This window comes from Lathamus discolor, chromosome 4, assembly GCF_037157495.1.
Source record: "Lathamus discolor isolate bLatDis1 chromosome 4, bLatDis1.hap1, whole genome shotgun sequence".
NCBI classification, from domain to species: Eukaryota; Metazoa; Chordata; class Aves; order Psittaciformes; family Psittacidae; genus Lathamus; species Lathamus discolor.
Window position 1 is genome coordinate 94,327,064 of NC_088887.1, and position 24,443 is coordinate 94,351,506.

General features: G+C 39.2%; 1 long non-coding RNA gene across 1 annotated transcript; it reads left to right on the forward strand.

Moving 5' to 3' along the window:
* The first annotated feature begins 6,910 nt into the window (after window positions 1–6,910).
* On the forward strand, window positions 6,911–11,197 carry LOC136012768 (uncharacterized). Its single transcript, XR_010611952.1, has 4 exons — window positions 6,911–6,950; window positions 7,514–7,660; window positions 7,894–7,959; window positions 10,950–11,197. It is a non-coding gene; the product is annotated as an uncharacterized LOC136012768 (long non-coding RNA).
* The last annotated feature ends 13,246 nt before the right edge of the window (window positions 11,198–24,443 follow it).

Below are 24,443 nucleotides of genomic sequence, written 5' to 3' on the forward strand. Positions count from 1 at the left end.
ACAGCGACCTAAAGCTAAAAGTTAACAAACAAACAACTCGTCTTGCTGATGTTGTTTCCAGATGACACAATCCCTACCCTAAAGAGCTTACCTTTGATTTTGTAGTAAAGGAGAGGGTAAATAGGTGCAGCAGCCTGGCATTTGCAGTATCAGAGGTTCTCAGACTGCGACTTGTGTACAATTGGCCACGTGGCCTTTTCCCTTCTGTCTTATTTTCCAAGCCACTCAAGCGCTTTAAGGGACAGCTAAAAATAAACTTCCTAGCACTTAACAAAAAGCATGTTTGCCTAAACCAGTTTTTTCACTTGTAAAACAATTACTTGCAAGTTGAACTGTTAACAGGAAGTTCAAAGATTCAAAATGGGAAAGGTTCTGACTCTATGACTCTACAGCTCACGACAATCTTTGCATGATTTTATTTATCTCTGGTAGGTGTCCTGAGTATGTTTTTATCAACTTCCTCTGAATAGAGCTGCAAATAATTCTGTGCTTTATCATGTTGTCTCACATGGGTACCTACACTCTGCTGGAGTGCGCAATACTCCAGTCAGTTTTACTATGCATCTGCATAGCCTTTTAATGGCAAGATCACAAAAAATGGATGCAACATTTGTGATGATGAGGTGCCAGATGCACATTCTCTTATTTTTTTTGCTACTGCTTCATGTGACAAGCTCATTTATATGAAATCCCAGTCTATCTCCCTTACTCCTAGTGAGTAGAGGAGTAGTTATTCCATTGATTCCATGGGACTAATGAGTGCAAATATTTGGCTTAGAATATGCACAGCTCAGTGTGAGTTAGTGACAGGATCTGGCATGAGGAAGAAGTCAGCTGTGAATAGGGAAGGCTAGAAAACAAGATACCAATAATACATACAGAAGGGAAACAGCAGACTTAATAACAGAATCCTCAGGGAAGCATTTCCTTTTCCCATATCCACCCACAAGCAAAGGATGATAATTAATTTCATAGGTTTAATGTGGTAAGGGAAGTTCCCTGAAACAGTTTTGACTTAAACAGTTTTAGCTGAGATAGGTGGACATTTGTTCAGCTGCTTGATTTTCAGTCACCGTTTATTTTGTTTTAGTCATCAAAAGCAAGTTCATGCCAGTGTTAATTGGTTGTTCTATGAAATTCTGTGCAACTATATGTAGCAATCAGTGAAAAAGCACTTTGAGAACATTACTATAGCTGACTCTTCATTCCTTAGAAGAATAATTATATAAAAATACTTTGCCATTCAGGAAATCGGCTATGAGTTAACTCTTCCTCTTCGAGAAAATGCCTAATTCTCATGTGGATTTTTCTGTAGGGCTTTATTTCATTATTTATTTAATTCTTATGTTGGCTTTTTCTCTATTCCTATGAATGTAAAGTGTTAACATAAGACTGTTTAAATGCATTCATACCTATCTAGGTACATATTAGAGAACTGCTAATATTTTTTTCTTCATTTGTGTTTTACAAAGTTTTCATGGGAAATGCTATGATAACTTTCTGGCCTCCAATTTTTCAATCAGGAATGAAATCCTTATTGTGTATTTCTCAGCTCAGTATGAAAAGGGATTTAATGGTGTTTAAAGGTGATGTATGCACACACTGTCCTACAGCCCAATCAATTATGCCAGTAGGAAAACTTCTTTCTATTGATTTTGGTGGGTTTTGAATTAGGTCTCTACAAAAAAAGAAAAAAAAAATAAACCAATCAAACAACAACAACAAAAAAAACCCAAACCAACAACTGTGACTTATGAATATTTTTAATAGTAGGGTGGTCTTTGTAATTGAAGACCTTATTCTGTATATAAGTTTTGTGCAACTGTAGCTGCCAAAAGTTAGTCTGTTTAATACCTAAACACCTCTATGGTCTCAGTTGCCTCCATTAAGTTCAATAGAAGATGCAGTTACTGAGCACTTTGATAAAGTTGTTTTTTTACAGGGTTCATTAGTTTGCGTGTAAAACAAATGTGTGCTTTGACCCCTATATCTTTTCAACCCATGCAGATTAAGTTGAAAATAGATGTTGCAACCAACAATACAAGTCATGATCACATATAAGTCATAATCACAAAGCCCTGGACTCCAGTGTAGAATTCTGATGGCTGTCAATTGGTTGTCTCTTGAATCACACTTTATCCCAAAATGTGAAAATACAAAAAGATCTACATTGCTGTTCACTTCATGATAAGAGCAACATGCTCAAGCTGCCCAGATTTGGTCATGGACATGCTTGTGACAATCTTGCCACGGGGAAGAAACGTTACAAAATTCGGGGAGTGAGAATAATAAGATTTCTTTCTCTCTCTAAAATATTTTATGATTTATTTTGTAATAAAATTACTTTAAAGATATATGAAACTGAAACCAGAACACACATAAACACGTGCCAAGCCACTACGCATGCAGTGGCACAGAGGAAAGCCCACTGTGCCAACAGAAAGAATAAACATGTACAGCTGACAAGTACAACTGTTTCTGTGGCACTTTCTATTTTCAAGGGGTTTATAATTATTACTCAACTATCCTCCTGGGCACTGCAAGGTGGTAATGGCTGCTAACAAGACTGTCTTTAAACTGCAGACAATCACAGACATCATTAAAGCTGTTAAAGAGTACTAGCCATTTAGGCTAAACGGAAGAAACCACTGAACTCCTTCATGTATTAAAAGTGCTGAAAGAGTAGAAATGACTGTACAGGGCCAGACAGAAACCTGGGAGGGAACTCACTTGGGGAAAACGAGGTGGCTTCCTTTTTCCCTTGCCCTGGGTTTACCAGGAGCCGTTTTGCTCCTTCTTAGTAACTGGTGCAAGCTCTGTGTTTTGACTTCCAGCCTGGGCAGAGAGCTGATAACACCGATTGGTTTTAATTGTTGTTAAGTAATGTTTATTCTGGCCAAGGACTTTGTGAGTCTCATGGTCTGCCGGGGACGAGGGGAGGCCGGGAGGAAGCAGAGACAGGACATCTGACCCAAACTAGCCAAAGAGGTATTCTATACCACACACATCTGCCCAGGGAGGTAACTGGGAGTTACCCGGAAGGGCACTCTCTCTCTTCGGTGGGGTCAAACTCGTTCGGCGGTGGTATCGTATTCCCTTGTTATTTTCTCTTATCAATATTATCATTGGTGGTAGCAGCAGTGATTTGTGTTATACCTTAGTTATAGGGCTGTTCTTATCTCAACCCGTGGGAGTTACATTATCTTGATTCTCCTCCCCATCCCTGCGGGAGCAGGGAGGGTCGGGGCGGGGGGTGAGTAGACGAGCTGTGTGGATCGGTTTAAGCCACGACACCCTTGACTGTAAATCCAAAGGCTGGCCAGTTGCTTCTCTCAAGCAAAGAACAGAACCATCCATGAAACGTGGGAGAAAGCCCATCTCGCATCACCTTGGAAAGAGGTAGCAGTTGAACTTGAAAAAAAGACATTAAGTTTTCTAGTAAATCCCTTTTCTAACACATCAGAACAGGAAGACTGCTGGAGAGTTTGTACCTACATCTGTTTTGATAAATGAAAGAGAGCAGGGAACAAGCTCAAACACTGGACTGCTGCAGTCCCTGCTGTTTAATTCTCAGCTCATTCTTTCACTCTGTTTTGATTTACCTGAATCTCCCACATCTGGGACCAGTTTGCCCTAAGCAAGGTGGATGTAAGTCAGTTGCTATCACTCGTCCTTGGAACAAGGATTCACTCACTAATCTTCCTTTACTTAACAAAAGAAGGTAGAGGCCTGAGTGTCAAAAGAATCAAGGTGAGCACAGTGAAGAAAACTCCAGAGCAGAAAGGAATTTTCTGTATCTGCATTGCAGTGTGAAGGAATCTGAGGAAGTTCCCATTTCATACTTGTTTATCAGTAGATCTGTCTCAGAGCAAGCAATTTGCTGACTGTATTAGCAAAAGAGGTTAAGAAACAAATGGATCGATTGAATAGTCACATATCATCAGCTCTAAAGGAATTCAAGGTTGAAATAGCTGAATAACTCTCCACTGCATGTCAATTCTCATCTCAAGCTGCCTTGTTATCAGAAGTCTTGGAAGTTGGCTAATGTGGCATCAGTCTTTAGAAGCTACGGGGAAAACTGCAAAACTACACACCAATAATAGTTCTAGAATATGCACTGAATTAATAACTGTGAGAAAGATGGCTTATGCATAAATATGACATGATGAAAACCAGAAAAGTCTTTTCTATAAAGGGAAAGCAGTGGTCATGACCATAAAAGCTAAAGGAATTCTCTGAGAAGGGGTCCCAAAGCAAATAGACAACAGCCTACTGTGATTCCCAAAAGACATTGAACAGGATCCTTCGCCAGAAGTCTTTAAGGAGTCCAGGCTGTCATAGCATAGAAGGGAAGGTCCTCTCACGTATAACTGACTGGTAAAAAAGGTAGGAAACAGTGTGCGAGTAAATAGTCAGCTTTCCCAATAACCAGAAGCCATGACTTGTGTCACACAAGAATTTCATAGAATCATAGAATAGTTAGGGTTGGAAAGGACCTCAAGATCATCTAGTTCCAACCCCCCTGCCATGGGCAGGGACACCTCACACTAAACCATCCCACACAAGGCTTCATCCAACCTGGCCTTGAACACTGCCAGGGATGGAGCACTCACAACCCCCCTGGGCAACCCATTCCAGTGCCTCAGCACCCTAACAGGAAAGAATTTCCTTCTTATATCCAATCTAAACTTCCCCTGTTTAAGTTTTAACCTGTTACCCCTTGTCCTGTCACTACAGTCCCTGACGAAGAGTCCCTCCCCAGCATCCCTATATTAGACTATGATTTAAACAGAGACAAAAGACACGTGAAATTTTACCACTAAGAGCCATGCAGAGATTTGAAAAATGTTATGAAGCTATCATTATGACAATCTTTTCTGATATTCTGTAGAAAAAATTATTTAAAATGTAACATACCATTCAGAATGTTTCCCAGAAATAAATAAAAAACTATCTAGTGCCATCTCAAGCTGCCCAAGTATTTAATTGTTATTAGTACGAGGAAGAAAAAAAAAAAAGATTTTTATCTGGCTGACAATGCCTTAATTGCAGTTCTGATAATTAGATATTCTTTTATTGCTATTTGAAGTGTGATTACTCTCAGACGTTTCTTTTTCATTTGAGTGCTTACCTTCCTCATGCAAGGTAGCTATCTTGTGTATCTTTTGATGCATTAAATAGCCTCTTTATTCTCCTACTGTTTCATTCTGTTCACTTTTGTATAAGACCTGTATAGAGATGCAACTTTTTTTTTAGAGCAGCCTGACTTTCATTATATTCTTATTTTATATATTAATTTGCACAAGTGCTTGGAGTATTTAAAGTATTCATAAAAAATGTGTTTAAAGGTACGAAAGAACCAAGATCATTCATAATATCAGTTATTTTAGATTGACTCTAGAGAATAACAGAAGGGCCATATTCAGGGCCTTATTCATATACCCTAACAGAAGGGCATATTCATACTACTAAATAGAACGGAATCAGGCACTGTTTTCCAGCCGCCAGCCAAGTGGTACAGGCTGGTAGTATCCACATTATACATTACTTTCCATTGGATCTTCCCTGATCTTCAAACAGTTACCCTGAAAAATATGAACTGGTTTTGTTTGGATTTTTTTAATTTATGTTCAAACTGAATAAGAAAATATGAGGGCAGTGTTACTCTCTGACAGAGTGGCACTTCTCTAGGAAGAAACCAGATACTTATCCTACCCTTTGCATCTGTCTTGAGGATAGAGTAAAAAGTATGCATTATATACTGCTGGAAAAATATTTGGGGTGGAGGGAGGCAAAACTAGAGCATTTTTACCCAACAGATGCTGTCTCCAAACCATGAATTTTCTAAAACTATTGGTTTAGAGAGTAAGTAGTTGTACCACTTGGCAGGGACCAAAAGCATATCAGAAGACATGCTAGCAATTAAGCAGTGGCTTAATTCAGGGCTCTCATGGTGTAAGGCTCTGCACATAATTGCCCATTTTGCCATTTGTCAGCATGGTACTCCCTGACATTCTCTCAAACAATGCTTGGGCACAGTCTGGGAGGGAAAGCAGTAGCCCAGAGATGCTTTTTAGTAAAAAACAGCAAATATATGTTCTGAAGGCATAAAGGAGAAGGGCACAGGAAAAGAGCTTAGTCCTATTTTCGCAAGCAGTGCCACTTGCCTTCAGGACAAGTGGTCATATTTGATCTATTATGTTTTTCAGCATAGATGCTTATCCCAGTGGCACTGCTTGAAAGTATTTTGTGGCCGTGATTCATTTACCAGGATAAATCCAGAGGGACTAAGTGACTAAGCAAAGAAATAATGAAATTTAATATGGGCGAATTTAAAGTGAAGATCATGGGAGGGGAAAAAGGTCTTAATTTTATGTATTGAAGAATAAGCTCTGAGCTGACTAATAATTACAGAGGTACAAGGTCCTGGTCTTATAGACCCAGGACAAACTCACCTTAGTGCTTATAGTAGTAGGAAAAAAAAATGAAAATAGGATTTACTAGAAAGACTCATACCACAAGGAAAAGCATATTCAAAGGTATGGAGCAGCTTCTGTGTAGGGCTGGAAAATAAAGTATGGTATCACGAAAGTCTGTAAAACCACAAGTGATACAGGAGGAAATATGTATGTACAGCTAGCTCTTCTAGTACCAAATCTAGAGGTCATCAAATGAAACTAGCAGTAGGAAACTTCAAAACAAATGAAACAAAGTGATTCTATACACATTGTGGTTTTAAACTACCAACACCCTCGCTCCACAGCCTTCTCTTTAGCTGGGTTCAGGAAGCAGCTGCCCGACTTCACAGAAGAGCCACAAATTGCTAGTTGGTATTAAGGGAAGTATCAAAATCACTTGTTCTGTTCTTAATCTCTTTTGCAGGCCCCTGTTTTTGGCCACCATCAGCAAGTGTGGCAGATGGACCTCTGGCTGGCTTGGAACAACCATCAGTATGTTTTTGTCCTCTGTTTTTTCCTAACATGTTCAGAGGTACAGGGGTTTTCCCAGACTCTTTTCAAATAAATAGGATTGCATTTGTATAAACACTGAAGACTGATATTGACAGTTGATTTCAGAGCATCCAGAAAAAGATTAAAATATTGACTGACTCCTTAGAGCCAAGCAATTGTGCACGCTTACCTTACATGTACACACAGATACGCGTACACATGCGTAAATGAACATACTGTAAGCTGTGTATCTTTGCTACTAAGCAGGTCAGCTAATAAAAAAAAAAAAACAAGTACTTGCAGAGACTGTCCATCAATACGTTTCAAAACACTTTATCAGTTTAAGTATACCATGAACCCTTTTACAAATATCAAAGCAGGGTTGTTTAGCTAAAGGGACCATGTTTTTATCAGAAGTAGGGCTTGGAGCCAGAGCATCTGCCAGTGTGGCAGTCTGATGGTTGGACATTTTTTGTCAACTGAATATGTGTGGAGTGAATTTGAAATGTACAAATTCAGACCCTGGCAAGAGTTTGAAGTCATGTAACTGTCACCACTTCCAGGAAAACCTGAGCTGCTTGCATTCGACTGCCAGACCCTTTGAAGCAGCTGCTGCCAGACAACCAGCTATCTGAGACACCTTCCACGCAAACACTGGATCAGAGACTTTTAAAACAACAGGATTATTCCTGAGTCTCAGCAACTTCAAGGTAAGAAACATGGAAAAAAACATCTATTGCATTAGAAATAAAGCGGCTCCAGATAACAAGTACAGTAAAAGAAGCTAACACCTTGATGATTTAGCTCTGATTTAATGCCTCTTCTGTGTGCTGTAATGGTGTCTGTCTGGGGGCAGAGAGTTTGATTGCTTGTTTACTTAGGACACCTTTCAGTTCAAAGCTTGTTTTCTAAAGATGTTTTTGCTACTTCTCATACACTGTAGATGGAAGAAAAACTCACTGAAAAAAATTAAAGGAGTTCAGACAGCGGCAGTAACAGCCAGCAGCTGGTAGGTATCACAGCTCAGCATTTTAAGTGTATCATCAGAAGACCTCCATACTTAAGTAAGTGGAAGGAGAAATTTCAGGAATACTTCACATTCTACTACTATATCACAATGACATAAAGACCTGTGACAAATAACTTTGTGTTCTTCTAATGTAGAGTAACTAGGATTAATAGCCTTTAAAACCTTTCAGCTCTCTTACATTTGATAGGGGTGTTCTACGGGGTTGGCATTAGGTTAAACCATAGAGTGACACTGACTCATGCGAGGTCTCTTAATGCCTGTCTCGGAACTGCTAGGTCTGGAGCACCTACTGCTAATGCTTAATGTGCTTTGCATTAGCACATCATGTCAGGAGAACCTGACACTAGCAGATAAACGGATGTTTTACAGTGCAATGTTCCCTTCTGCTTCTTAACTAATCAGCGATTGCAGGAAATGTAATAAAGAGGATTTGACAAGGTTTAACCACAATTTTATTTTGAAACAAATAAGTATAATTTGAAACCTCACTGGCATCTTTTTTTACAATAAGTTCTAAGCCTCCCAGCCAATGGAAAACAAAACAAGGCAATTTATAGCAAATAAATGTAATGATGATAGAACAGTTGGCATGTGAACAGTACAGAACACTTTGCAACTTCACAAACATTGCTGACACTATTTTGTTGAAGTGGGAGTCATTTCCAGTTTAGAAAAAGGAAACTGAGGCACAATGAAATTGGAATCATGTTTTGAAAGGAGTCTTTCAGTGCTAAAGTGCATACAATTATCATACATAATTTTGGGGGTAAATTGCTTACTAAAGGTAAAATTGTCACTTGAACACTTTCCATGTTCTCAACTGAGTAACAGGTTTCCCTCCAGCTTTTCTTTCTTCTATTGGCTGTGTGCATTGCTTGTTACAGTATAGGGGGACTAATGTCCTAAAATTGTGTAAAGGGAAAGGACACATAATGGTGCAAGTCTCACCTCCAGGGCAGCCTAGTATCACTGCCAAGCTGGGCAGCCTGGGCACTGGCTGAAAGTAGCAAACTATGATTTGTTCAGAAGGCCATTTATGGGTTGGGTAATGCTTTTGGGCTGTGTCCATTTTGGAAAGTTGCAGTGTTAAAATCTAGCACTGAGGCATGCATGAGGTAACAGAGAGTTCTGTCTTGGTACAGAGTTCAAATTTTCTGGGTGTCGTTTCTCCACTTTATCTTGTACAATGACTTCTGAACCTTTGCCCTAGTCTAGCAAAGGAAAAAACTAGCCTCAACAGAATACTTAGCTTTAATGACAAGTGATTTTACTACCAGGGCACCATAGTTTTATCTACATTCAAAGACATGTCAACACCATAAAAAAAAATATGACAAATAAGGTTACTGAGGTGGTATTACATAAAAGTCAGGAAATAATGCTCTCATGGAGCTTTAATGTGATTCCTTTCTGTGTTGTAATTAGGATACAGTATTTACAAATGTAGTATTCAACCCCTTTGCTAGTATATTGTAGCAAAAGTTCTTGAGTGCAGTTACACAGGCAACCTGAGACTATTTTCTAGCTTTTAAGTATTTAACTTTGCATTAAAATATTATGCAATATCTATGGAATGTATTTGAATAATATCAACTAATCAATGAATATACTTTTCTGGTGTTCTTTAAAGACAAATGCAAAGAGTAAACTTAATAATGCACAACTTCAATAAGCAACATACGTATACAGCATGGTTTTACTTTTGGGCTTGCAGTACAGCAGGACAGACCATTTTCATGTTAACCTACTGGATGGCAACTATAGAAATAGGTTATTCCAAAAGGGTGATGGAGAGGGTGGTTCATGCGCTGAATGAAAGTAGTCATGGGGAAGAAGTCAGTCTAACTCTTTCTCTTCTTGTATGTCACAAACTTAGAAAGCTTAACTATTATGGGAACATAGTGCTTTACCTTTCCTCAGCAACAGAAGTACTCTTCTGAGTTCATGTACTTGGACCAAAGGGTACCTACAAGGAACAAAAGATGAAAGGAATTTTATGCAACAGATAAAAGATATTTCTGTTCCCCTAAAGCACTCCTCCTGCCAAATATCAAAAGTTGTTTGCAAAGAAGGGAAACTTCTCAAGGAATTTTTCAATAACCTTATGAAATAGAAAAGATTAGACAAGCTAATTACAATGAAAACTACCAGTTTTCCCTATAGGATAGGGCTTTTAAGAATATTCCTTCTTACAGAATCTCAACTCTAATTCAATGAAGGAAAAAAACCACCCTACACAAATGAGTGAGGGAGATTTAATTTGGTAGTGATAAGTATTTGTACTAGTGATGCTTCATATGTCTTCTCACCAGTTATGAATGATTTCAGAAAGTTCAGAAGCTGATGAAGTATGAAAATGCCCAAATGAGCTTTTTGGAGATTGCTTCTGTCACAGAAATGAACACATGAATCATGAGTTTTTATGAATAAACTGCCAATTAGAGAGGTATAAAAGGGAGAGGAGATTTTAGGTTGGTGGACTATAGAGTTGTTTACTAACAGAGGATTTTATGTGGTTTGCACTGGCTCCAGCTCATTAAAGGGGAAATAATTTTTACAGCAGACAAGCTGACTAGTAATAATGATATTAAACTTACAACAAAAGGTGAGATTAAAAAGGAGCAGCAAATAAACACTCATTTAGCACAGTCAACTTGTCAAGAACAAAATTAGTCAAGACACTGAATGACACAAACAAAATAAGTTCTTTAATTGCCTATTCATGAATGGCAAGAGCTTGTATGGCAAACAGGAAGAGTAACAACTATTCATACTATGAGAACGAATTGGACCTACTCGATATCAGTGGAACTTGAAGGAAGATTTCTGTGATAGGAATGTTAAACTCACTTGTTATAAGCAATTTAGGAAAAACACAATGGCAAGAGAAGAGGAGAAGAGGCAGTATACGGCAATAACTGACTTCTACCCAATGACAACTATGTAATAAATGCTTTCTGTGTTTACAGATCAATCTCTCAACACAGAGTATGACAAGAGCAGCCAGATGCAGGCAGCTGCGTACCTTCAAACTACCCTACAGAGCAGGATGGCTGGTCCCTTAAACCCCTATTTACGATGCCTAAAGAGAGAAAGAAGAGAAAACAATTTCTGTACTGCATGAGCTTTAAAGAAAGCTTTTTCACTGGTGAGTATCAGTTTGAAAGATGTAGCTCTACAGGTTTGACATTTCTAGTAATAAAATACCTTTGAAATTCTGAACAATGATTAATAAAAATTTCCTAAATCAAAAAGTTTTGTCTCTCCTTAGAGAATTTTGTACTAGATATCATCTTGACAGCTGAATCAAAGTTTATTCCAGGACTAAAAATTAGTGTTTCCTTAAATCACAGAATCACAGAATCATTAGAGTTGGAAGGGAGATCATCTATTACTCTGGAGATCATCCAGTCCGACCCCCTGCCAAGGCAGGGCCACCTTGAGCAGTTTACACAGGAATGCATCCAGGCAGGTTTTGAGAGAGTCTCCACAACCTCCCTGGGCAGCCTGTTCCAGTGTTCTGTCACCCTCAACATAAAGAAGTTCTTCCTCATGTTGAGGTGAAACCTCCTGTGGTTTAGTTTATGGCCATTATTCTTTGTCCTGTCTCTGGGCACCACTTGAAAGAGTCTGGCACAGTCCTTTTGGCACCTGCCTTTGAGATATTTATATGCATTGATGAGATCTCCTCTCAGTTTCCTCTTCTCTAGACTAAACAGGCCCAGCTCCCACAGTCTCTCCTCATAAGAGAGATGCTCCAGTCCCCTTATCATCCTTGTGGCTGTCCACTGGACCCTATCCAGTAACTCCTTGTCTTTCTTGTACTGAGGAGCCCAGAACTGGACACAGTGCTCCAGATGTGGCCTCACCAGGGTCAAGTAGAGGGGGAGGATCACCTCCCTCAACCTATTGACCACCCTCCTCGCAGTGCACCTTAGGATACTATTGACCCTTCTGGCCACAAGGGCACACTGCTGGCTCATAGTGAACTTATCCACCAGTACTCCCAAGTCTTTCTCAGCTGAACTGCTCTCCAGTAGGTTAGCCCCCAGCCTGTATTGGTACTTGGGGTTCTTCCTCCCCAGCTGCCTGGTGAAGTGGAAGTTGCCTCCCATTTCCTCTTACACTTGCTCTTGTTGAATTTCATTAGATTTCTCTCTGCCCAATTCTCCAGCCAATAATGAAATCAAGAACTTGATTACATTCATTATATGTAAATATAATGTAACACAACCTGTAATTCGTACACCTGCTATTTTGAAATGACCACTTTCAAATAGATAAATAAAACAATAATAATAATCAATAATAGGAAGAATTTTAAAGGGGAAAAATATGCAAACAATAATAAAGATATTTAAAAGCAGTTTTGGAGATGATTATTAACTGCAATCAAGACAAAGTCTATTCTACACTGTCTAGCTTAAGAGAGAAATAAAGATAATGTGAAATTTCAGATATAAACAAGTGGGGTACGGGGAAAAGGGAGAAATTAAATAGATTAGGTCACTTGAATTTAGGATAAAAATGGAAATAACAGCAAATTGACATTGAAGACAGAAAGATATAGGAGTTCAATACACTGAAAACAACATGAAATACATCTGGAGCAAAAACAACCTTGCAGTTGTGTTTGTCCATTGTTAAATGGAAAGGATGCAGTTGTCAAAATAATGCAATGAAGCACCAAATAAATATTATTTATTTAATATTACTACTGAATAAATATTTTAGGTATGGGACAGTGAAAAAGCCAGATGTAGCCATACATGAAATGTACACTTAAAACAACAAAGGCAGTATATGCCAAACAGCAGTTGTTAAGGCTAAGTGTCTTTTATTGAAAAATACACCTAAGAATATTTATAAAAAGTCTAATAAGCATTAATTTAATTAATAACATTTATTACTATTTCTAATAAATCTTGGATTGTTGAGATAGATTCTGAGCACTGGATGGAACTAAGAGTTACATCAGTGCTTTGCTTTCAAATGGTGAACATTGTCTATCTGGTTTTCTCTAAGGCTTTTTATGTGGTTTCCCACAGCATCCTCATGGAGAAACTGACTCATTACAGTCTAGACAAGTTGTCTGTGTGCTGGGTGGGGACCTGGTTGACTGTCGGCATCCAGAGGATGGTGTTAAATAGTTCCTTTTCAAACTGGTGACCTGTCACAAATGGGGACCCCCAGGGATCCATATTGGGCCAAAAACTGTTTAATATCTGATCTGGAAGATGGGATCAAGTGTACTCTGACCAAATTTGCTGATGATACCAAACTGAATGGGGAAGTGGACACTTTGGAAGGGAGAGCCACCCTGCAGGAAGACCTGGATAGGATGGAAGAAAGGGCTAACAAGAACCTTATGAATTCCAATGAGGACAAGTGTAAGGTCTTGCACTAAAGTAAACATAATCCAAGAGTACAGCACAGGATAGGATCTACTTGGCTGAGGAGCAGCTCTGTGCGAAGGTTCCTGGGAGGTCATGGTGGATAACAAGCTCAGCATGAGTGAACAGTGTGCTGCTCTGGCAAAGAAAGGCAACAGGATACTGGGTTACATCAACAAGCAGAGATAAAGATGTCATTATCACACTCTATTCAGTGCTTGTTAGGCCACACCTGGAATACTGTGTTCAGTTTTGGTCCCACTATGGGAAAAAGGTACGGACGAGCTGGAGAGGGTCCAGAGAAGGGACACAAAGAAGATCAAAGGACTGGAAAGCCTGCCATATGAGGAAAGGCTGAGAGAACTAGGTTTGTTCAACCTTGAGAAAAGAAGGCTTAAGGGAGATCTTGTCACCATGTTCTAGTATTTAAAGAGTAGCTACAAAGAAGATGGAGACTCCCTTTTTGCAAGGAGTAACATGGAAAAGATGAGGAGTCATGGGTACAAGTTACTTCTGGGGAGATTCTGATTGGACATAAGAGTAAAGTTTTTCACAATGAGAACAATCAGCCAGTGGAATAATATTCCCAGGGAAGTGGTGGATTCTCCAACACTGAATACTCTTTTAAGATTCAGCTGGGCAGTATGCTGAAACATTTTGTCTAGACTATGCTTTGGCCATGAAACATTGGACCAGATGATCCTTGAGGTCCCTTCCTACATGACATTCCATGATTTTATGACTCTATGACAGATGGGGTAGTCTAGGTAAATATAAGCCTGTATGCTTGACATCAATCTTGGGGAAAATGATGGAACATCAGATAGAATAATTGACCAATAAAGAATAGAGGGTACCATCTTTAATGTCATCTAACATGGTTTATGGACAAAAGAATTTCTCGAATTAATGAGATATTCATTTCTTACAACTGAGGTATGAGTTTAGTCATAAATTGCTAGAATTGCAGAGAATTTGATTTTTTTTTACATTACCATTGGGATTAAGAAATTACACAACAGAAAATCAGGATATCAGCCATTAAATGAATTTAAAATTAGCTGATAGGCAAGTATCAAATGTAATTTTAAACTGGGAACCATCAAAAGTATGTGTCTTTAATTCAATGTTTTTCCATGGTTAAGTTCCAGATTCTGTGCTAGCCAATATATTTTGACAACAATCACAAAAAATAGCAAATCAAAACTGATCAATTGTGCATGTGAAAAATGCTGAGGAACCAACAAATAATAAAGGGAAAAATCAGTCAAGCAAATCTATTCTGAGCCACTTGGTAAACTTGGCAAGGATGTTTTTATCTGGCAATGGAGTAGGCAGAATCCACTGAAGGAATATGAGACTATTCCCAAAAGAAGTTGGGTAAGTATAGGGCTGGTTTTGTAGTCACCTGACTGTGGAATATTTGTAAAGCAATGGCTAAAAGTGTATTAACTTCTTGTGTGAAAAGGAAGTTGCTACATGTGAACTGTGTTTAACATATAAAAATGCTGGAATTCCAGTTCATTAAAAATATAAAACCTTGTTCTTCTGCTGTTGCACATGTAGCCCTGACCTCCCAGTATAAAACTTGGGAGAAGGATGGGGAGTGGGAAGAGAGAAAAATGATGCATTTGCAACAAAATGGTCAATTTCTTTCAGTTCTTGGCCCACCATCATCTAAACTGGGCACAAGCTAGAACACACACTGGCTTCCCTCTCTATTTTTTTGCATATAAATTTTCTCCCTATGGGAACTCAACAGAAATCGGGGGGCTGAGAGGGGAAGGATGCAGGGAGAAGTAGAGAGACAGGGGAAGAGGAGGCTGATGTGTAGCTGTGCAGCAACTCAACCTTTCCAGTACAGCCAATGATACAGTTTTTAAGACCTTTGTCTGTAGTGAAATGAATATGTCCCAAATTTATTTCAAGTTTGCCTAATTAGATTATTTATTTATTTACTGCATATTTTATTGCAAATATTTAAATCTTGATTTTCCATACATACAGTGATTCTGTACTTTGTTGCTATTTATCTTTGTATTTTGATTGCTCAAGAAAGAGAGTTGCCTGAGACAAAACTGACCCAGAGAAAGGAAATACATAATATTACACTGTCATGTTGATTAACAAAAGGTTATCCTTCTATTGTCAAGCTAACTTGATTCTTCAGTGTGGGTGTATTTACATTTCTTTAATGCTCCCAAAAGACATATTTCCATAACAGAATTATGTCACCATGCAGGCAGACATGCAGGTAGCTTGTGAATCATTAATGGAACAGTCCTCAAAACCACCTTGGTGTATAACACTATGAGTTGTTTCATTATTCCAATTAACCATCCATTAGTGATGCACTAGATCATGTCGAATTACAGAGAACTCAGTCAACTATTTTCAAGGGTATGTCTGCTGTACCAAAAAAAATAAAAAAAAAAATAAAGAAAAATAAAAAATCAGTGTATTGCTGCTCTTCATATTTCTCATCTGGTTTCCCTTCTCTCCTTTATAAGTATTCTGATCTTGGGCATAGATCAAACAAAAGAATACCTAGAAGATGTTTTGTCTTGTGATGGATAGGAATTAGATCTCAGCTGGCTTGCAAGGCCACCACCCTGCAAACACATAGGACTGAGAAAGACACGTTAGGTCTGTATGCCCACTTTTATGCTACTGAAAACAAGACATTACATCATGTGCTTATAATAATATCAAATTTCACATTAAAATACTTCTGTTTTATTTGTCTTTTCCCTATAATTGCTATTGAAAACCTGATCTTGAATACCATGTGTTAATTTAATGCATTCATGGTTAGTGTATATCCATCTGTTCTGCTGTTGAGTTTAATGCTTATAAGCTGGAGTTTTACCTTGTGATATATTTACAGACAGCAATATGTCCTTCCATCTCTTTCAGTTCAGTACAGTCAGCAGGCTAAATAAACTTTGGTCTGCTAAGTTACTCCCTTAAAACAAAGCCTCCACTTCTCTTAAGGTATTTCTAAGATTTCTATGCCCCTATGTCACTCTACATATACCTTTCTGGGAGACAGGTGACCAGGACTGAACATTCCTTTTCAAAGGCGGTCCCATAAGTGCACAGAATCATGGCATTAGGTCTTTCTGGTCTGTTTCATTTACATATCCCAGAACTGACTTGTTTAACAAATACATCAGACCAGCAGCTCATATTTATACTGTTCAGCTAGTATACACAATTTTTTTCATCTGCTCCTACTTCTAACTTATGACATACACCTCCGGTTACTATTATTCCCTAAAATCAGAAGCTCGTACTTTGTTGTATTAAATTTAATCTCATTTCTACTGTTCCGGTTTTTAAGATATTGCAATTTTTCATTGCAAAAAATCCCAGTCCTTGGCTGCACTGAAAATGCCTCCCAACTTTGAGTTATCATTAAATTTTGTTAGCAAACTGTAACTTCATGTGACACCCACTCTTCCACAATAATTAAAGTGTTCTATTTTCTTTACAGCTGGTGGTGTTCTGTATTGAACTACATCACACATGCCTTTCTATAAGAAAAAGCACAGCAGTGAAAAAATATCCAGGTTCCTAATGACTCATATCCGGGTGAAATTCAAAGTTTCATTGCATGAGCACAAGTTAACCTTGCACTAGCACATTACTGCACGTGTAAGACGCACAATATTGTCTTGTTTCATTTCAGTCTCAGCACAAAAAAAAAGTTTACAGTGCTATAAAAGTTAAAACTTTGAATATATTCATCCTACCCGTGCATTGAAGCAAAAAATAGCCTTTTCAATACCTTTTCTCACTAAAGAATACTGGCTGCTCAAGGGAATTAACCAAACTCATGCATTAAAAAACTGTACTTGCAAATTCTGTGTCATACAGTTAAGGGAAAGGTGAGGGGAAAAGGGGAAGACACATTGTCACAAGGAAGTTGCCTCTTTCTTTTCTTGCTATGAGTTCAAATATCTTCCTCGTGAGGATTCATGCTCATTATGAAATTTGTTGTGAATTTCCAAATGCATGTGACATTTAGTTTAAGTTTGTTCTTTCTGCTGATAAAGAAAGCACTTACCCTTGAAGTTAAGGATGAATAGGGTTTGAAGTCCTTGTGCTGTAGAACAAAACCTACATAAAGGGATAGTTATGGTGCAGCTTGACAGTATGATACTGGGATCTAATTCTTATTCATCATAAGACAAAACATCTTATTCTTGTCTTTGACTCCATCTTTTGGACTTCTTTATAAAAGATGAAACACATCCTCCTCTTTATACCCAGCTATACAATAGGTGTCCTAGTTTAAAAGAAAACAGACAACAAACCTAGAGAACTGGGAAGCTGACAGCAGGAAAGTCCATCACCCTGAAGGCAAAACACCCTGCTTTTTTATTAAAGTATGTCATGGACATGCTAAAAGGTATTTACAGCCCTTGCTCACAGTGTTTTAAAAACACCTTCCATGTCAAAATGTTTCTGAAGAGAGATGGACTACACTAACATGGAAAATTGATCTACTATTTCTCTTCCCTTTGTCTATTCTTGTCAATGACACATTTCTTTTATGCTTATGATAGTAGGGTACATTTAGCATCACAGTTTTTGTGGGCATATGTTGTAACTGACAGTCACTGGTGTGGGTCTTCACATGCACAGATTTAAATATCTGAGTCATATTAGTACCATTTTTGGCTGCTGTTGCCACTCTTCTAGATTGTCTTAGCATAAACAAGTAAAAATTTTTGTTGGTGGTGGTGATTTTGTTTTTGCGATCTTTTTTATTGTTTTGTTTTAGAAAATTTAATTTTCTGGGTAGGAAACTATCACACTTGCTATATATTACAGAAGCATTCAAACCAGCAGCATTGCCTACGAATGGTATTGAGTAGGAATCCCTTGACATTTAAGTATTTTTTTTCCCTAAAAGTACTGAGGACTATTTTATGAAGGGTTAACAATATATTTCAATGTTCGGTTTTATCTTTCTTTCTTTTTTGACTTATGTGTTCTAATTTTTGTATATCTTTTAACTGTTGTTAGTATATCCACAGCATTGAACAGCTGTTTCATATCTAAGTGCAAGCTGACAACATAATGGGTCAAAGGAAGTACAAATACATTTCACTGTTAAAAATTCTTTCTTTTTTATGCTGATGGCAGGGTTTCTTGCCTGACTGATGAACTATGAAGAGGACACTGCATGGCTGATAAACAGCTGCCAAGTTATCCATATGTGTTCTGCAGTTACACAACAAAAAACTTTTCCACAAAGATGCTCAATAACCTATGTGTGAAGAGGAGAACACTGGCCATATCTGATATAATGCTTTTGTGAATATTGGCTTATTGTAGATTAAGAGGATCATCATGGGAAACTAAGAATAAACCCTTTTGGAAAACAGCGACACAAGCAGTTTGAAATAGTGCATCAAAAAGCTGATTATTCTTCTCTTGCATGAGAACCTCTCCAACAGCACCTTTTGCCATCCAGCATGGACATTTACATGTTATTTTTCCTATTTCCAAGAATCACAAGTGCTTTTCACAGATACAAATGTGAATAGAATATTTTTGTGTGTCTTGACAAGCTGTACTAACCCACACATAAATAAGCAGTCACAACAAATTTACTCCTGCATCATATCAACATTTGATGTGGCACAAATACAGCAATATGTCTGAAGAAACTTCATGCTTAAAGAGAATACATGTTTTAAATAAAAATGTAATGTTTATATTTCAGTGGGAAAGGATATAAGCACAATTAAAAAGCAGAGAGGAACAAATTCACAGAGAGAACAGAAACAAAATTATTGATTTTTTTCCACTACCAAACTTTTAATCCACAATGTATTTAACAGTTTAGCTGTCCCACCATTTCTTGAATAAACTTACCATTACATAGCTTAGGCTTTATATAGCTGCTTAGACTGAGGTGCCTAGTCCCATCCTAGGGTATCCCACTTCACCTCTTTCTGCCCCTCCAGAAGCACATGAATCTTTCTCAAGTTCTGTGCCACATCTTTCTGCCTTGAGCTGACATGACAGATATTCTAGCATGTATACAGTGACCCTAAGGATTCATGTTAGCCAACAAAATCCCATTCTGCACATCGGTCGCATGGCTGGACATATAATTTTAGGTATTCACAATCTCAACATGAGTCGTACCTGTGGGAGCTCAATTCAGTTGCACACACATGCCATTACGTTCCTTTTGGGATGTCTTAGGATACCAGAGACAAATAGTGGCTGATGTAACACAGGACTTTCAGGGAGATCCATACCTTCCTGAAGCAGCCCCTAAGTGCCCTCTGGAACGCGTAGGCATCTTAGATAGCACTCATCGCCTATTTCTTGACAAGTGAATCAAGCCCATTAGTGTTCTCTAGGATTTTCCAATGTCTCTAAGTGGCTTTCAGCAGGGCTGTACTTTGCAGATATTTATAAACAACAGCAAATAAGTAAATCTTGCAATAATACAGAAAGGGGATCATATTAGTCCAGCAACAGGCTCTCCCTTTCTAGTTGATGTTATTTACAGAGGATTCAGCTGGCTTTGCCATTTTCTGCTGTGCTACAGACTATACAAAGCCTGTAAAGTTCAAACGCAGAAATTTGGCCACAGCTACAAATAACAAATTGACTAGTCTTAGCAATGAAACGTTAATTGGTGTCTAAGAGATTCAGTTTACAATGAAAGAGAGAACAGTGCTTAGTCCTTGCCAAATTAGGATTTTTTAGTATATATGAGCATCAAAAGATTGAGTATATGGGGCCCTTTCATACATAACATTGTCCTAGGTAATCAAAGACTCACCAAAAGCCTTGCTCGCAGAGAGGCATCTGTGCACCCAGGGCTGTCATACATAGTTGGTTTTGTGGTTTCTTTTTTCTCTGAGGCAGGGACCTAACAGCTGTATTTGGTAAAAAACACAGTCCCCCTTCTTCAGCTTCAGTTCTCCGCATCATTTATTCATTTCTCAAATGCCATCTAGAAGCGTTTACCATTATACACTGCCATAAGCAGTATCCTAGTAAGAATAACACTTTTGCAATTAATATTTTCCATTGTGTTTCAACATAAAAAGCAAACCGCTGAGATTAAAATGTCAAACTGACCTGAAGTATCCACTTCTTCCTGTGAGTTTAAGTTATCTAGAGGTGAAAAAAGTATTAAATAGACCAAAGTTTTTCAGCCTTTGTAAGGATAAGAAGGAAGCAGGGATGTTAAGTATAACAGGAAGGGATTCTACAGGTACGTAGCAAATAAAAAAAAAGACTAGGGACATTGTAGACCCCCTGAGGAAGCTCTCTGGAGAACTAGCAACACAGGAATTGGAGAAGGCTGAGGTTCTTAATGACTTCTTTGCCTCGGTCTTCACTGGCAAAGGCTCCAACCATATCACTCAAGTCTTGGAAGGCAGACACAGGGACTGTGAGAATGAAGACCTTGGGCCCACTGTAGGGGAGGATCGGGTTCAAGACCGTCTTAAGAACCTGAATGTTCACAAGTCCACGGGACCTGATGAAATCCATCTGCGGGTCCTGAAAGAGCTGGCAAATGAAGTTGCTAAGCCACTGGCCATCATATTTGAAAAATATGTCAGTCAGGTGAAGTTCCTAGATAACGGGAAATATAACCCCCATTTTCAAGAAGGGGAAAATGGAAGACCCGGGGAATTACAGACCAGTCAGTCTCACCTCTGTGGTTGGCAAAATCTTGGAGCACATTCTTCTGGAAGGCATGCTAAGGCACATGAAAAACAACAAGGTGCTTGGTGACAGCCAGCATGGCTTCACTAAGGGGAAATCCTACCTGACCTATTTGGTGGCTTTCTATGATGGGGCTACAGAACTGGTGGACAAGGGTAGAGCAGTTGATGTCATCTACCTGGACTTATGCAAAGCGTTCAACACTGTCCCACACAACATCCTTGTCCCTAAATTGGAGAGACATCAATTTGACAGATGGACCACTCAGTGGATAAAGAACTGGCTGGCTGGCTGTACACAAAGAGTTGTGGTCAGTGGCTCAATGGCTGTCTGGAGACCAGTAATGAGTGGTGTCCCTCAGGGATCGGTGTTGGGACCAGTCTTGTTCAACATCTTTGTCGGTGACATGGACAGTGGGATTGAGTGCGCCCTCAGCAAGTTTGCCGATGACACCAGGCTGTGTGGTCCGGTTGATACGCTGGAGGGAAGGGATGCCATCCAGAGGGACCTTGACACGCTTGCGAGGTGGGCTGAAGCCAACCTTATCAAGTTTAACCACGGCAAGTGCAAGGTCCTACACCTGGGTCGGAGCAATCCCAGGCACACCTACAGACTGGGCAAAGAAGAGATTCAGAGCGGCCCTGCGGAGAAGGACTTGGGGGTGCTGGTCGATGAGAAAAGAAACATGAGCCGGCTTCAGTGTGCGCTCGCAGCCCAGAAAGCCAACCGTATCCTGGGCTGCATCAAAAGCAGCATGACCAACAGGTCGAAGGAGGTGATCCTGCCCCTCTACTCTGCTCTTGTGAGACCTCACCTGGAGTATTGTGTGCAGTTCTGGTGTCCTCAACATAAAAAGGACATGGAACTGCTGGAACAAGTCCAGAGGAGGGCCACGGGGATGATCAGGGGACTGGAGCACCTCCCGTATGAAGACAGGCTGAGAAAGTTGGGGCTGTTCAGCCTGGAGAAGAGAAGGCTGCGTGGAGACCTCATAGCAGTATTCCAGTGTCTGAAGGAGGCCTATAGGGATGTTGGTGAGGGACTCTTCATCAGGGACTATAGTGACAGGACAAGGGGTAATGGGTTAAAACTTAAACAGGGGAAGTTTAGATTGGATATAAGGAGGAAGTTCTTTCCTGTTTGGGTGGTGAGACACTGGTATAGGTTGCCCAGGGATGTTGTGAATGCTCCATCCCTGGCAGTGTTCAAGGCCAGGTCGGATGAAGCCTTGTGTGAGATGGTTTAGTGTGAGGTGTCCCTGCCCATGGCAGTGGGGTTGGAACTAGATGATCTTAAGGTCCTTTCCAACCCTAACTATTCTATGATTCTATGCAAGGAAGAGAGAACACATGCACCCCATCCCTATTATGAGCTCTGCCTTAAGCTAGATTTAAGTTCCGCAGAAAGTGCTTGACACGGAGGGCAGCAAGTTCAACTAGTTCATATAAGTTAGAACTTAGAAATGAGAAATAAAAATGTTGTAACACTCTTGCTGTTGTTCATCTGAGGCCTTATACCAACCGCCCACCTCAAAAACCTAATTCAAGTCATTTAAAGTTTAAAAGAAGATCCCTATACCCAGCAGTGTTCCCACATGTAAGTTTCTTGAATGTGTTTTTTGTGTGCCTATACATCTACATTTTTGTTTCCAGTCCATGGGTTCAGACACTGCATGAGACCACATGCACATCCAACATAAAAGAAGGACAGAGACATCTTGGTCTCAATACTTGGAGACAGTTGCATTTAGGATCTGGTGCTGCAGATGCAGATCAATAGCCCTAGACATGGAGCCCCTCCATAGTGGGGGCTGGACCCCTGGGAAAAGGTAACCTGCAACAAAATTGAGAAATTTTGTGGGTTTAATGTATGTTCGTGTGCTCCTGCATAGGTAACGAAGGTGTATCACTCCCAATTGACTCAGTGTCCTCTCTGCAGAATAATTACTCCCCAGTATCATGCGCAGGACTAACCTAGAGACAACCAACAGAAAACACTAAGCATCAGGTTTCACACATCAGCCTGCATTCACTGCATTCGTACACGGCTGCATTGAAGGAAGCAGAACTGTCTCAAGCTATGCAGAAGCTCGAACACTTATGAAGCAAGCGGATTGCGTGGCTGCTTCAGCTTAAACACCCTGACCACCCCCCTGCATAATAACCATGATGAAAACCATTTTCCATTAGAAATGCTTAAATGAATACATTGCTGACAACTCTGATGCTACATGCAAATAATTTTATTGCATTATGGATGGCTTTTAGCTTTGCTAGCATCCAGGCAAGATTTGGGGTTGGCCATATGAAAAATGGTTTAAATCTGAGGGATAAACAGATGTTTCAGATAATTGGCAATTAAGTAATTCATAACATTGACATGTTGACATCAGGTTTCCAAATTGAGAGGAATCTTTTTTCCTACTCAAGCAGTACTAGCCACTCTGGAACTCCTATTTTGGATTGTTAATACAAAAGGATGTGCCCTTTCTCTCTTTACACAGGAAGAAAAATAAAAAACTCTTCATGTCCCAGATGACCATGGTTACAAGATGTACATAAACATGCTCCACCTGTACGGCTCACTGAACTGGTTTTCAAGTGACATCTGCTCCAGTGGATGCAACATGCAAGCTAGTGAACTATTACCCAGTACCTATTTACTACCAGTGAAAATGCAAGCTATCCCAAACTTACATTTTATGGTCTGTATTGTGTGAATAAATCAGAAAAGAGTGAAAAACTCAAAGATACTTACAATGCCTAAATAACAGCTCATTAAGATTCTTTTCCACCTCGGTGGCAGAGCTGTGACACTTGCACCAGAGCTTGATCAGATCCTCCAGACTGATATCATTTCAATCAGAACGTGAATTTCATGATTGCAGAAGGTCATCAAGTCAAATACTGTGTCTGGTTTTTAAAAGGGTTGGATAATTTTATGACCACTAATAACATTTGAAGCTCTGCATGCTAAGAGCAAGGTAATCAAATGTCATGCTCCAGAGTGTAGGCTGATTGCCGTTTAGGTGGGGAAGAATATTTTCACCAGTGTACAACCTTGCATAAAATAAATTTGTAAATAAAGTTCAAGTGAAAACCTTAATATCAGAAAACTTCAGCTTTGCTATTTATATATGTTATATTTGAGTATGACATAAATCAAATGAGGTATGTAGGACTAAGCAGCCTCAAAAAAGCACTCAAGGGGATCCAGTATCCTTAAAAAGAATAAGGTATGAATCTAATCCACTGTGTTTTCAAGTGTTTGGCAAGTTTCAAATATTAAATTTCTAGCTCCCTCCTGAAATGCTTCTTAGCATAGAATCACAAAAAAATAAGGTAGAGTGGGATCTTGGGA